Source organism: Dermacentor albipictus, chromosome 1 (assembly GCF_038994185.2).
Source record: "Dermacentor albipictus isolate Rhodes 1998 colony chromosome 1, USDA_Dalb.pri_finalv2, whole genome shotgun sequence".
NCBI lineage: Eukaryota > Metazoa > Arthropoda > Arachnida > Ixodida > Ixodidae > Dermacentor > Dermacentor albipictus.
In genome coordinates this window covers 318,076,700-318,091,012 of record NC_091821.1, presented here as the reverse complement: position 1 = coordinate 318,091,012, position 14,313 = coordinate 318,076,700, and the positions used below count along the sequence as shown (strand labels likewise).

At 45.0% G+C, this 14,313-nt stretch overlaps 1 long non-coding RNA gene across 1 annotated transcript in view; it reads left to right on the top strand.

Moving 5' to 3' along the window:
* LOC139057353 (uncharacterized) overlaps positions 1-14,095 on the top strand; it is a 95,763-nt gene extending 81,668 nt beyond the window's left edge. The window contains exons 2-3 of the long non-coding RNA XR_011512704.1: positions 13,181-13,332; positions 13,915-14,095. This is a non-coding gene — a long non-coding RNA (uncharacterized lncRNA). The remainder of the gene's footprint in view (positions 1-13,180; positions 13,333-13,914) is intronic.
* Positions 14,096-14,313: the final 218 nt, after the last annotated feature.

Sequence of the window (14,313 nt, the reverse complement as noted above, 5' to 3'; positions counted from 1 at the left end):
GTACAGTCAGTGCATTTTACCGTTGCTGACATATGAGGCAGGGACTTGGAGATTGACAAAGAAGCTTGATACCAAGCTAAGGACCGCGCAAAGAGCGATGGAACGAAGAATGCTAAGCATAACGTTAAGAGACAGAAAGAGAGCGGTGTGGATCAGAGAGCAAACGGGTATAGCCGATATTCTAATTGACATTAAGAGACAAAAAAATGGAGCTGGGCATGTCGTGTAATGCGCAGGTTAGATAACCGCTGGACCATTAGGTTTACACAATGGGTACCAAGAGAAGGGAAACGCAGTCGAGGACGGCAGAAGACTAGGTGGAGCGATTAAATTGGGCAATTCGTGGGTGCTAGTTGGAATCGGTTGGCGCAGGACAGGGGTGATTGGAGATCGCAGGGAGAGGCCTTCGTCCTCCAGTGGACATAAAACAGACTTATTATTATTATTATTATTATTATTATTACTATTATTATTATTATTATTATTTCAATGAAGAGCCATTTCAAGCTGGAAAGCCTATACTAACGCATATAGCTTCGTGGTAGCTACAGCGCGACAAACGCGGACAAAAGGAGTAGAAGAGGACACAATACGGACACAATAGTACTGTGTCCCCTTTTATCCCCTTTTCCGCGTCTGTCGCGTTGTAGCTACCATAAAGCTTGATAGTGAGACTTCCTTTGTTTGGGCTATATGTGACACAGTCCGGTACCTTACCAGGTTGCTATGGCATTTACTTGCCGAAGTCGCCAATGAGCATGGCGGCATGGCGAAGTCTGTATGACGCCGACGCACTGAAAACTACGGAATGACGTAGGAATGACACTGAAGGAATGACGTGGATGGAAGACTAAAGCCGAGACCACATGTAGGCTTGCGGACGCGCGCAAGCTCGCGTCCACGCGCCTAGTGCCTGCCGCGCCTCGCGAGTAATGGCGGTTTGCATCCACCGAGACACGCGACAGCGCGCGCTCACTGGGCTCACTCACAGACGCCCGTAATTTGTTATCGACAGTGTTTCAAAATGGTGGGATATCTATAAACGTAATTGTTATATTTTTATAGCTCGTAGATCAACGCAAAAAGGAAAGAAGAAGCACTTTCTTGAGTGATATAAATCTTCTTCACTAAGGGTTAAACGTTCCGAGCCGTAGCAGCGCAGCCAGACGCGCCGACGCGAGGCAACCCAAGCGCGCGATAACAGAGAGGAGCTGTTTCCCGAGATCACGCCGCGTTTCGACGCGTACGAGCCATGCCGCATAGTCTGCGAATGCATCGGCGCCTGAACGCGAGCATGTGCGCGTCCGCAAGCGTACGTGTGGTCTGGGCTTAAGGTGGTACGACAACAGTTTCATGACGACAACGAGATGACCATTCTGAATGATGACGATGGTATAACGATGACGGGAGGACAATTGGATGATAGTGAGTGTATGACGACTATGTCCTCACAACGGTATGACGACAACTGATTGACAAAGCTGGAATGACGATATCGATGACGGTACAACAGATGCATGATAGGGACTGATGACGACGCAATGGCGATGATGGCATAACAATGGCGGCATAACCACCATTGAACGACGAAAGCTTAATTACGATATAGTGACGGAGAAGGAATGACGTCGGTGGATCCATAGCAGCATGACGACAATAGGATGACGTCACTGAAGGGATGACGATGGTAAAACGACAGCGTGACGACGAAGACGTGACACTGGTATGACAACGTCTGTGTGACGACGACCACATGACGTGAGTCGGATGTCGAAATCGCAATGAAGACATGGCATGACAACGGCATGAAAACAATGGGATGACAGCTAGTCTATGACAACAATGGCGAGACGATGACTGTATCAGGAAGCCTGTATGACAATGGTGGCGGGAATACGAAGGCGTGGTGTGGCGGCATGAAGACGGCATGACGAGACTCGAATGACGAAACTGGAGTGATAACGACTGCACGGCAATGAAGAAATGATGACGATGGTATGACAACGAATGCATGATGACTGTCTGACGACGACGCATGACGACGATGCATAACCATGGCAGCGTAATCACGATTAAATGACGACAACAAAATTACGATAGAATGACAAAGAAGGATTGACTTAGATCTAACGACGAAGGCGGCATGATGACTGTGATGTGTCAAGTGAGTGCCGTGGTCGGAGTGTGTCAGCCATACGCCGACGATGACGCGACGCTACAGGGGCTGCGCGAGCACTCCGAAGAAATAATTCGAAGACAACGACAACAAAACTGGCACGAGGCTCGAATTCAAAACATGAAGCCTTAAGAGGAAGCTTTAGCTCGGGTGCTCCTATCTAAATACATGTAAAAGGAGAATTATCCCACATTTATGGAAGGTAGCATGGGTGGTACCGGTTCTGAAGCCTGGAAAGAATCCTGCAGCTCTGGACTCATACAGACCGGTATCGCTGACCTCCTGGGCAGCGAAGCTAATGGAGAAGATGGCGTGCACAAGACTCACTTGGTATGTCGAGCAGGGTCGAAAACTACCATCATGCATGACTAGGTTTCGGCAGCGTCTAAGCGTTCAAGACAGTGTGCTGGACCTGCTAAGCCACATAGAACATTACAGTGCGGATGGCCTGTCGACACTTGCTGTTTTCATGGATGTCTCCAAGGCTTACGACTACGTGTCTCAAAGAGCCATCATCAGCCAGTTACAAGTTGCTTACGACTACGTGTCTGAAAGAGCCATCATCAGCCAGTTACAAGTTATAGGCGTCACGGGTAATCTCTTGCACTTCATACATACGTTGCTCAATGATCGTCGCATCAGAGTTCGTCTTGGCGACACTTTGAGCGATGAAATACGTATATTTCGTGGCGGGCCACAGGGGCGTGTTTATCTCCCTCGTTATTTAACATTGTCATGACAAGCCTCCCAAAAGCACTAAACCATCAAACAACAGTGAAGATATTTATATATGCCGATAATATCTGAATATGGGTCTCCGGATACCAGCATCGCCACCTCGCACGGATAGCCGAGGGAGCAGTAAATGCCATTCAGGGCCACTTGGCAACGATTGGATAATCACTATCAGCAGAAAAATCATCATTCGTACTATTTCCTCGAGTGAAAAGAAAATCTCCACGCTTGACGCTGAATTTGGACGGATACCAGATTCCACAAATCACCAACGTCCCATTTCTTGGCGTTACCTTAGACCACAGGCTACTCTGGCGCCGCAGTGTTGACCACGTTGTGGCGTCATCGTCACCCAGGCTACATGTGCTCAAGCGAGTCGCTGGCATACGCTGGGACAACCGCCCGACGTTGACGCTACGGCTACATACAGCGTTGGTTGCCAGTTGGGTCCTGTATCAGCTAGCTACCTCTGATGTCACCTTCAGATAACCAATACGATCGCTTAGAAGCCATCCACAGAAAAGGTATTCGACTTTGCCTTGGAGTCCCTCAGCCAGCGTCAAACAAGAAAGTGCTCTACGAAGCTGAGTCATGCCCTCTGCGACTTCAGGCTTCCCAGGGTCTCATGATCCAGCTACTACGATTGAGTGAGTCTACGCCCGGCAAAGCCCTGTTACGCCCGGCAAAGCCCTGTTACGCCCGGCAAAGCCCTGTATAGGTAACAGGCCGCGCTCACATTTTTATGCAGCCCTGAACACGCTTTGCGTATTAGGATTGCGCTGCTCGAGACAGAGGGAAAGGATAGAACCACCATGGACATTCGAGGACATCACATGCAACTTCAGTGTACCACGATTGCTGTCAAAGAGCTGCATTCCATCTGCAGAAGCCAAGTCATTAGTGGAACATTTGAACACGACTTACCCGAATCACCTACAAGTATACACAGATAGCTCTATCAAAGCAGAAGAAGACCGCTCCGCAGCTGCATTCTATGTTCCCTCTCTAAGATATACGTGGTCTGGCCGTCTGGACTGTATAGCCTCGTCGACAGTTGTGGAAGGCGTAGCAATAGCTTCTGCTCTGCGCAAGCTAAAAATTTTGCCTCCGCAGAATGTGGTTGCCCTTACGGACTCAAAGGCCGTGTTACAACAACTATACCGTGGTCTGCCATCCCTCAAGTTCCCACGCGAATCACTAGCCATCGTGAAAGAACTCGACAACAAAGGCTTCATAGTAAAGTTTCAGTGGATTCCTTCCCACATTGGTATTTCTGGCAACGAAAAAGCTGATGCGCTTGCATACGCAGCGCTCTATGATCCTCCCAAAGTCAAGGCTCCAAAGAGTAATCAAGTGCAAAAATCTGACATTCGAAATCACTTTGGCTCGGTTTGGGTTCCACCGCGTATGCCCTGCGTAACCAAGAGAATGCACCGAGAGGAAGCCTCACTTCTATATCGCATAAGGACAGGATCTGCTAATGCACAAGCCTGGTTATTTAAGACGGGGCGAATCAATTCTCCGAACCGTACGGCATGCAACAAGAGAGGAGACATTGAACACTTTTTGTGGTCCTGCCAGAAATTCCAAGATGAAAGGGACGCTCTCCTGAAGAATCTGCAAAAAAAAAAAAAGAACCTTCCGCATGCGTGCCTGCTACACCTTATATTTCCTGAGGGATCAGTTATAGCCCGCAAAGAAACTTCACGTCTCCTTATCGAATTCTTAAGAGAGACTGGTTTGATGGACATATGGTGAAAGCCTCCAGCGGCATTGTAAGAGACGCTCGGGCGGAGCAATCGCCGGCCTTGTTCGCCAGGCTAAACTCGCCTTTACAACCACCACCACCACCACGTTTTTCTCGGCCACTACTGCACCAAATTTGACGAGGTTTGTTGCATTTAAAAGAAAAACTTAAACTCTAGTGACTGTTTCAAATTTTCGCTCTAGCTTGTCAATTTATGAAACATTGGCAGAAACCGAACATTTTCAGAAAACGAGACTATCAAGTTCACAACTCTGTCTTTCAGCAACGAAAAATGATATCACAATTCTGTGAATTGCATCTAATAGTACATCTAAAGCGAGCGAAAGTGCTATGTTACACATGAATCTCAAAAAGTTTAGTAATAAAGAAATGCAGCTTTTGCACAACCCTTGTAAACAGCGTAACAAATTCATGTAAGATGTAATATGAAATATTGAATTTGTCCACTTTGAATGGTCTAATGGATGCCGTTTACAGAACTACGATATATGTTCGTGATGCAGAGCTATGGATTTGTAAACTTCATACTTCTATTTTTTTCAAGCTGTCGAGTATTTGAAAATATTTTTAACAAAATTCAGGCCATAAATCGAAATTCCGCTTCCAACAGTCACTATAATTTTCTCTCTCGATTGCAACAAATTTCATTAAAATCGGTCAAGGGGTTGTCTCAGAAAAATGTTTTTGCGTTTTGCATGTATTTGAATAGGCCGCGTCGTAGTTGGGCCCGAGCTAAAGCTTCCTCTTAAGCAATTGAAGGGCCTACACGGCAGTGTCGAAGGAGAAAAGAAAAAGAATCAGGTAAGACGGAGCGATGCAGAGTACCCTTATACAGAACCATCTACGGAATTCAAACACTGTTGTACCAAATACTTAATCTTCACAGTAATAGTAATAACCACGAACTTATCCAACAATGTAGTTCTAAACTCAGTCTTAAAAATGTTAAAATGTACCTACTATCTGGCACTCTACCTTAAATAAATTTTTGTTTTAAAAATATACTTTTTTTATTGTCCTACTTTCTTTGTACTTTACTATATTCCCTGCAGGTTATACATTGCTACAAATGGTGATGTTACATTCTGTGTAGGGCTTGCATCATCTTGTGCTTTTTTATATGTTGCCGGGTATATCTTTTTCTTTCTTTACGTGTTTTTTTTTCCTTGTGATAGATTATTGCTGTTTTATTATTGTGCGATTCTGTGTCATAATTTAAGATGCCTGTTAGCGACGTTACTTCTGGATTTGAACTATTTTTTGTCATGCTCTTATGTAAAAAGCCATTGCTTTCTTTTTTATTTTTCAATGCTTCTGAGTAAATGTATGGGTGGATGGACCTAGTCAGGCAGAGGTCATCTGCCTTTAGTCCTTTCAACTCAGGCAATGTATGTTTGAATAAACTGAAACTCAAAGTATAGCAACTCATTTCACCTTATTTTCATAAAAGATATGATAAGAATTTTTTCACCTCCTGATTCATGGCCAATCCCCCGAGGGAGTTGCACCATTTCAATAAGGAACAAGAACTACAAGCTACCTGGTGGAGAGAAGTCTGCCAGTGCTCCAGGCACAGAAGTGAAGTCGTCAGGCCTTTGCTTCGTGCCTCCTGCTGGACCAGGGCGACCCTCCAGAGACGTGGTCACCACGTTCTCCTGATCGCACGCAGAAAGGTGCCGAGCGATGTCGAAGAAATGAAGCCCGTGCACCAGAAGTAGAGGGTGTAAACATTGAGTTTGGTGTACGGACGGAGGGACGAAAAAAAAAAAACTTACTGAGAGAGGCACCTGCGAGGTTGCCAGCCCGGGTTCAGGGCACCCGGGCATTTTGTGCGGTGAGGCATAGCATTCCCACTACTGGCCGGACCCGGTGGATTGCCCATAGTTGGTCGTGTACATCCGAGCTAGTCAGAGCGCTCAGCCATCGCTCCTCGAGAAGGTCCGGTTCTGTGTTGTCCACCACGTATATTGCTCTGATCTCTGTGCGCTGGTGTCATCCTCGAGATTCATTTCAAGTGGATACGTCTCGCAAACCCACTGGCTACAATTCGTAAATTGCAATAAGAAAATATGGAATATAATAATTGCAATATTGCAGTTAAGAATTTGATTTGTGAATTTTCGATAATCACTAGAAGGTGTATTTCGAGTTTTCGTGCTAGTAATGTTCGCCTCTTCGAATAATCCAGCTCAAGGACAAAAATTATGCTATCTGCTATGGGCACTTTTTAAAAAGTCAGTAAATGTTTAGAAAATTATCACCCCGTATCTAAGAAACATAAAAAAGGATTAGTGCGGCGGCACGCTCTGTGCGCTGTCATCACACTGCCCTCTGACGCGCTTGACATGAACAATCCCGATCCTTTGTTTTATACCGGCGGCCCTATCGGAGTGATGGGCATTTGAGTGTGATGGCGGCCGCTGCGTTTCTATCAGTCCTTCCCCCAACACGCGTCGCTGCAAGCCACGTGCAGTTCACGGCTGCACGCGCGACTTCGTGGTGCAGATAAGCGACGCACGCGAGCGAAGCTATCCCGAACTGTCGCCAGTGTACACCGATGCTATTGCTGGCCGCCAACAATGATCGGGACTATGTCGCTTCAGTAATATTAGACAGACTGTTGAGATCATCTATTTTCAGTCCATTTGTGAGCAGTTATGTTTTGCCGACCGGCTGTTGTGGGAAAAGTTTTCACTTCGGAGTGCAGTTTAATGAAACAGAAAAAAAAATTTGGCAGTTTCAACGCACATCTTTGAATGTATCTGAAGCGAAGCGTTCGTGAAAAGGTAAATCAATTGCTACAAATTTGGCCATTTTATTCCTGCGTCTCTGACGTAAAGGAAACGCGCGCGTGCTTGAGCTCTCGTGCACCCGTGCTATATGCAATGACTTCCTGACTTTCCTTTGGCTTTCTCTCTCTCTCAAACATAATTTTTTTAATGTCACCTCTGGCACGTAGCACAAATTTATTTATTGAGCCTGATTACTCGAAAAGGTGGACAATACTTACCCTGGAAATCAAATACACAATGGACTACTTAAAACTTAACTAATAAGCTTTTTAAGCTAATAACTTTAGCGTGCATATAGCAATACACGAATTTAAGCCAGTGATTTCATAAGACAAATCCACTTGCAATGAAACTTGAAACTATAGCATCCGTTTTAAGATAAGCACAGTCAAACTTCCGCTAAAAAGGCACTGTACTACTTATATTTTTGAAGGGGTACTGACATCAATACTTGCGACTATTCATTCCTTCTGTTCAATGAAAGCTCCTAAACTTCTAAGTCCAAGGAAATTCACGCAGAAACCCCCCCGGAGGATTGTCTAAATATGCGTAAGCATTGTGCCACTTGCTCATTTCCACACAGCCCGATGTCATTATCGATGATATGAAACTTGACCCGACCAGTATAAACTCTTATCAACCCATAACATAGGTTATCAAGCATATCGGACTTGATCCGACTCTTATCCACCCTTAGCGCTTGTTATCCACCTTATCAGACTCGATTTGAGCCTCATCAACCATTATCGGTCGTTATCAACCTTATCACCATTGATCCAATCCTTATCAACATTTGTCTTTCCTTATCAACTTTATCAGACATGATCCGACTGTTATCGGTCCTTATCAATCTTATCACAATCGATCCGATCCTTATCAAGCCTTATGTGCCCTTGTGAACCTTATAGGACATGATCCGACCCTTATCAACCCTTATCGGCGCTTAATATCCTTGTTAGAATTGCTCCAACCATTGTAGGCCCATATCGCTCTTTTGCACCTCATCGATCGGCGTCGAACCATTATCAACCGTGATGAGGCTCATATAACCCCTCATCACTCTTTATCATCCTCATCAACTCATCGACTGTTCATCCGTGTGTGTTTCGCGACGTGACGCGCATGAGCCCTCAGAGATCGGTGGCATTTAGGTCATTGAAGGAACGCACGAACAGAAGGTCCATGCTGCGACCACCGAAACGCATTGGGGATGTGGCGTGTTTGGTATTAAATTGTTGCAAAATCGGAATTTGCTTGTGTCTACAATGCTCCAAGTCGACTCTATATACATGCTGTCCTAGAGATGACGCTTTATGACACCATCACCAAATCTTTCAGCAAAGCCTTCAGAGAAACTGTTCTCCTTCGACAGACGTTTTTGTACCGCCGGTACAACACATTCAATGGTTCAGCTTTATTCACCTTCTGCAAGCGTGGCTGTTTAGCCCAATGGGTAACACTGATCCGACTGGCTTGGCTTGGCACATTTCGCTTCTGAACGTCGGGTCGTAGGGTTTTAAACGCCCCACCGCGAACATTTTTCCTTACGAATTCATTTTGTTTTACACGTTACACATGACCAATTTGTTTATAGCGATTCGTTTTAAGTGACAGACGAACGGATGGACGTGTTTCCTCGTCGGGTAAACATAGATATGCTTACGCATTTAAGGAACAGTGACAAGCCTCAGAGCACCGTAGATAATTTAACATATGATAGCTTTTCTACAGCCTGTTTTGGTTTCGTTTCCAGTAGGATAGTTTGTCGTGACGTCACGACCAGTACGTGAAAGCAGGACATTGCGACGCTTTGACACTCTCTACGACTCAAGGCAGAAAGCTGGGCTAGTTGGTGTGTCATCATTGATCAAAAGACCAGCGCAAATAACAGGGACACAGACAGAGAAGACGACAGGACGAGCGCTAAACTTCAACTGAGGTTTAGCGCTCGTCCTGTCGTCTTCTCTGTCTGTGTCCCTGTCATTTGCGCTGGTCTTTTGATCAATGATGACTCTCCGACTCGCTCGGTCGCCTCGTTTACTGCTACTCATTGTTAGGGCCGACGTAACAGCATATAACGGACGACCAAGCGAGCCTGCATGCTCATGTCCTGCATGCTCCCACGTAACCACATAATGTGTCGTGATGTCACGACACAGTATCCTCTTGTTGAAATTAAACTGAATTATGGCGCTCGGAGGCTTGCCACCATTTTTCTAAGGTTTAGAGGTGGGAGCGTTTCACCTAACAAAAAATAAAAAAACGCATAGTAGCAAATATTATGTAAGTACCCCTTAAGAGGAAGCTTTAGCTCGGGTCCAACTCCGGAGCGGCCTATTCAAATACATGTAATACGCAAAAACGTTTTTCTGAGATCACCCCTGGACCGATTTTAATGAAATTTGTTGCATTTGAGAGAGAAAATTTAATTCTAATGACTGTTGGAAGCGTAATTTCTAATTAGGGCCTGTATTTTGTTAGAGAGATATTTAAAAATGTGGAAGTTTGAAAAACATAGAAGCACAAAGTTTACAAACTAATAACTCAGCATCAAGAAAAGATATCACGGTGCTGTAAACGGCCCCCATTGGATCATTCAAAGCGTAGAAATTCAATATGTCATTTTATATCTTACGTGAATTCGTTACGTTGTGTACGAGGGTTCTGCAAAATCTATAATTCCGTATTATATAATTTCTTTAAATTCATATGTAACATATCAACTGTGTCCGCTTTAGATGTACTATCGGATGCAATTCGCATAATTGTGATATCACTTTTCATTGCTGAGTTACAGATTTGTAAACATTATAGTTTCGTTTTCTGAAAATTTTCGATTTTTGCCAATCTTTAATAAAAAATTGACGACCTAAATAAAATATTCGAAACCAACAGTCATTAGATTTTAAGTATTTCTTTTAAATGCAACAAACTTCGCCAAATTTGGTGCAGTACTTGCCGAGAAAAACGAATTCTCCCTTTAGATGTATTTACATAGGAGCACCCGAGCTAAAGCTTCCTCTTAAAGAAAACGCCTTTTTATGCATTGAAACTCATAAATTACTGGAACACCAATGCTTTTGGCCGCAAACTTTGGGAGCGCATATCTAGAAACTGGCGACATTCTCAGCATTCGTTCGAAGTCGTTGTTGGAAGTTCGAGGTCATCCTCAGGATGACTTTCAAAGTTACGGGCTACAGTTTGTAAATTGTAATATGTGTCGTAAGGTAATTAGTTTAAAGGTTAATTTGCAAAGCTTCGTTAATTAGTCAAGTATTCATTTTGGTTTATCGTGCAAATTATGTCCGCCTCTGAGAGTAACGTAGTTCAAAAAATAGAATAGTGCTCCATACGATGGGAGACTTAAAAATTATGCTAACATAATAATAGTTATAAAAAATCTGGCCGTATATTTGTTTAAAGTATCTATATGCATACCTACAGCGAATTCAACACAGACATGTTAAGTTTGGTGGGTTGAGTTGGTAGTCATTTAAGGAAGCATCAATTAGACTGTGGAATGCGATAAGAAGTGGCTCTACTGTTTATACGTACACGGGAGCCTTTAAGGAGAGCGCGCCCCTGTTGAAATTACCGCGTCAGCGCGAAGCTCTTCTGCCCTCTTTGATACCAGCAAGACAGATGCACGGTGGCTGCTTTATAGCATCCTGCGTTCTCTTTCGCCGTGCAATAAGCAATGGGAGCTCTTTCTGGAGCTCGAGAGCCGCTGTAACACAATGATGCGAATAGAAACATAGACAGGGGTGCTGACGCAAACGGTTCAGCGCTTTCGTTCTGCCCACACGTGCGGGCCCTGCAGAGCGAAGCGGCCTGATCTTTTCGTTCCTGTCTGGTGGTTACGCTCTCGCTTGTGCAAACGATCGTGCGCGCGGACTGTATCTTTGTTCGGTCAGTTAAAATTTACTTTTAAACTGGAGCGGACTCTGGCTCGCTTACAGCGTGATGAAATGATTATACAGTGCGCGAATGCAGAAGCCGCTATGCGAGCGCCTCTGGTGTTTGCGCGCGAGATGCGAACACGGAAGCAGCCGTGCCGGGGGTGAGCGCACCTGCCTTTCTTAAGACTCCTCGGCAAGGAAACGGCAAAATTACGCTCTCGGGAGAAACGCGATGACAGCGAGAGTAAAACGCATGCGCGGCGTTGTTCCAGAAGCTTCAAATAATTTTGATTACTTTTGGTCGCCGTCGCAAGGACGAGGAGAAGCGCACGGGGGCAGGGACGAATGTATGAAAGGGTTACGCGGGGCTTTGGCATTTCGCTCACTGCAGCGCTCACCCCTTCGCCGCCCCATGCGCAGTGCTATTAATTAACTTCCGCGAATGCCGTCCCAACCAGAACAGGTGAAAAGAGAAGCGAGTGGCCCTTACGGCGCGCTTGAAAGGGCCATCCGAGTTCTCCCGAAGCAATCTCATTACGTAAACTTTATTTCTGAACGTGCGTGCCTCTCTTTTACGATTCCCGTGCAGCGTAAACTCCGTCTGCGCCTCGTGGCCTTTTGTTCGTCTGTGCCGGGCCCGCGAAGTTTCAAAAGGAACGGTGGCGTGGGCAGAAATACCGGCGCGGTTTATTTGCGTGTTTGTGTTGAGCTCTCCAAATATACACTCGCTTGGTTGGGCCCTGAAGGCGCGGAAAAGAGAAGAACTCAGTGCTCAGCAGGAAGCAATTTATTTACTGAAACAGAGAACGTACTCTGTGGGGAGAAAAAAAAAACGGGGAAAAAAGTCCGGCAACGCGCAGTGCGTTTGGTTATTCGGAAAACAAGCAAAAGAAAAACGAGTTGTTAATAATACTGGTTTAATAAAGCGACGAGGAAAAGGGCTGCTTCGGCGTTTAATACAGCAGCAGTAGCAGCAGCGTGCGCCTGTCTCCGACGGCCGAGAAGCGGCGAAAAGTTCGTGAGAGTCGCGCGTCACAGGCATCAGCATTCTGCATCGTATAAGACACACGCATGTTGATATTATTCCCATCATTTCGTGACTGCAGCTCTTTTCCTGCGCCCACTACGAGTATCATCCACTATATGTTGAGTAATCCATAGACAGTACAATGGGGCATAGTTTATTATTTGTTTACGAGTCAGATAAGGGACACGAGGCAGTGTATACCTACACATAACAAGTCACATAATCAAAAGAATGTGGTGAGCTTCTCCGTAATCCAAGACACACGAGGACAAGAAACCGTATACAGGAAATCTCTCTCTGGAGTCTTCGGGCTGGGCCGGCCCTTACGTTTTTAGTAAACCGTGGCAGGGTCCCAGTGCCTGCACGTCTTGTGAAGTGCCCAAAGTGTTGTACCCCCACCTCCGCTATATGTCCAGGATTGAAGGGCACAACAGAGGAAGAATTTAAATGTGTCGGGGTGCGGACAAACCAGCCCACCGACTACGAGTAGTTAATTATGGCCGATGGGTTCCCCAATCCACTTAAGCAGCTTCGTCACAAAGGACTGCGTGCATTTGACTATAATAGACCGTATTGCAAACCGTACGGTCAAAAAAGAAACGAAAAAAAAACATAATAATACAAGATTCAATGTTAGTGCTGAGCAAAAAAAGTTTATTGCAAAATTTGCCATATCGCATACTGACTCGCAAAAAGGTCGCAGAAAGCGTGTACTTTCTGTTGCATTTTGGCCGTTCTTTTTTTTTTAATTTGGCTGCGTTCTTTGCCACACGTGTGTTTCAGCGGAAAGCCAAGGGAACTTGATGGCATTGATATGCATACGGTGAACATCACGTTGCGTCGTGGCAGGTTCACATTATCTACGCATTGAATGAGCTTTGGCTTGATAAGTTCCTGATGGAAACCGGAAATCTGTTGAAAAGGGCTCCTTCCACGTAAGTCGCCTTGCATCATCATCATCATCATCATCATCATCATCATCATCATCATCATCATCATCATCATCATCATCATCATCATCATTATCATTATTATTATCATCATCATTATTATTATTATTATTATTATTATTATTATTATTATTATTATTATTATTATTATTATTATTATTATTGCACGAAAGCCCTATTGATATTATTCTATGTGGTTTTAGAGATTGACGCACGTGCATTTACCTGGTTTATGTTTTCTGTTTGCATGAATCCTGTTTTTTTATATTTCGATCTATTCGAAGTACGAAATACCGAGGAAACAAATGGTGCAGCTGAGCCGAAATACAGCGGGGTAATGTTTTAGCGCTACAGAGGACAGCATGGCAGGGGAATACCGAGGAGAATGCCATTGTGGAATTTCCCAGTTGATTTTATAAGGACGTACTCTTTTCAGCTTGATAATTTTAACATGTCTCAATGCTCACCTCCCTGTCTTTTGATCTCAAGGGCTAAGTGTGTTTGTCAGTATTGCGTGGACATTTTTCTTACCATCAGTTAATTTCCTTTCCCTTTGCCCTCTCGTAGCTTCAACGGTAGTCAAGGAGGGAAGGTGTTAAAGGTCCGAAGTCGGTGCCCCTCGATGATTCGAGTGCACGGTGGCAGTGCGAAAGAAGAGCCGTTGTCCGACGAAGTGACGTTTTATTCCAACGCCGAAGTGTCTGTCCGGGTCCAAGCCCGAAGCTCCGCTCTCCTCCACACAACCAAACATGACTTTTTAAGCCCTGACTTGTACAAAGGATTCGCAAACCAGCCAATCACACATGCGAGTTCACATAATTGTAACCAATAGCACAACCACTTTCATGCCGCACACGACTCGCCGCGGTTGCTCAGTGGCTATGGTGTTAGGCTGCTGAGCACGAGGTCGCGGGATCGAATCCCGGCTACGGCGGCCGCATTTCGATGGGGGCGAAATGCGAAAAC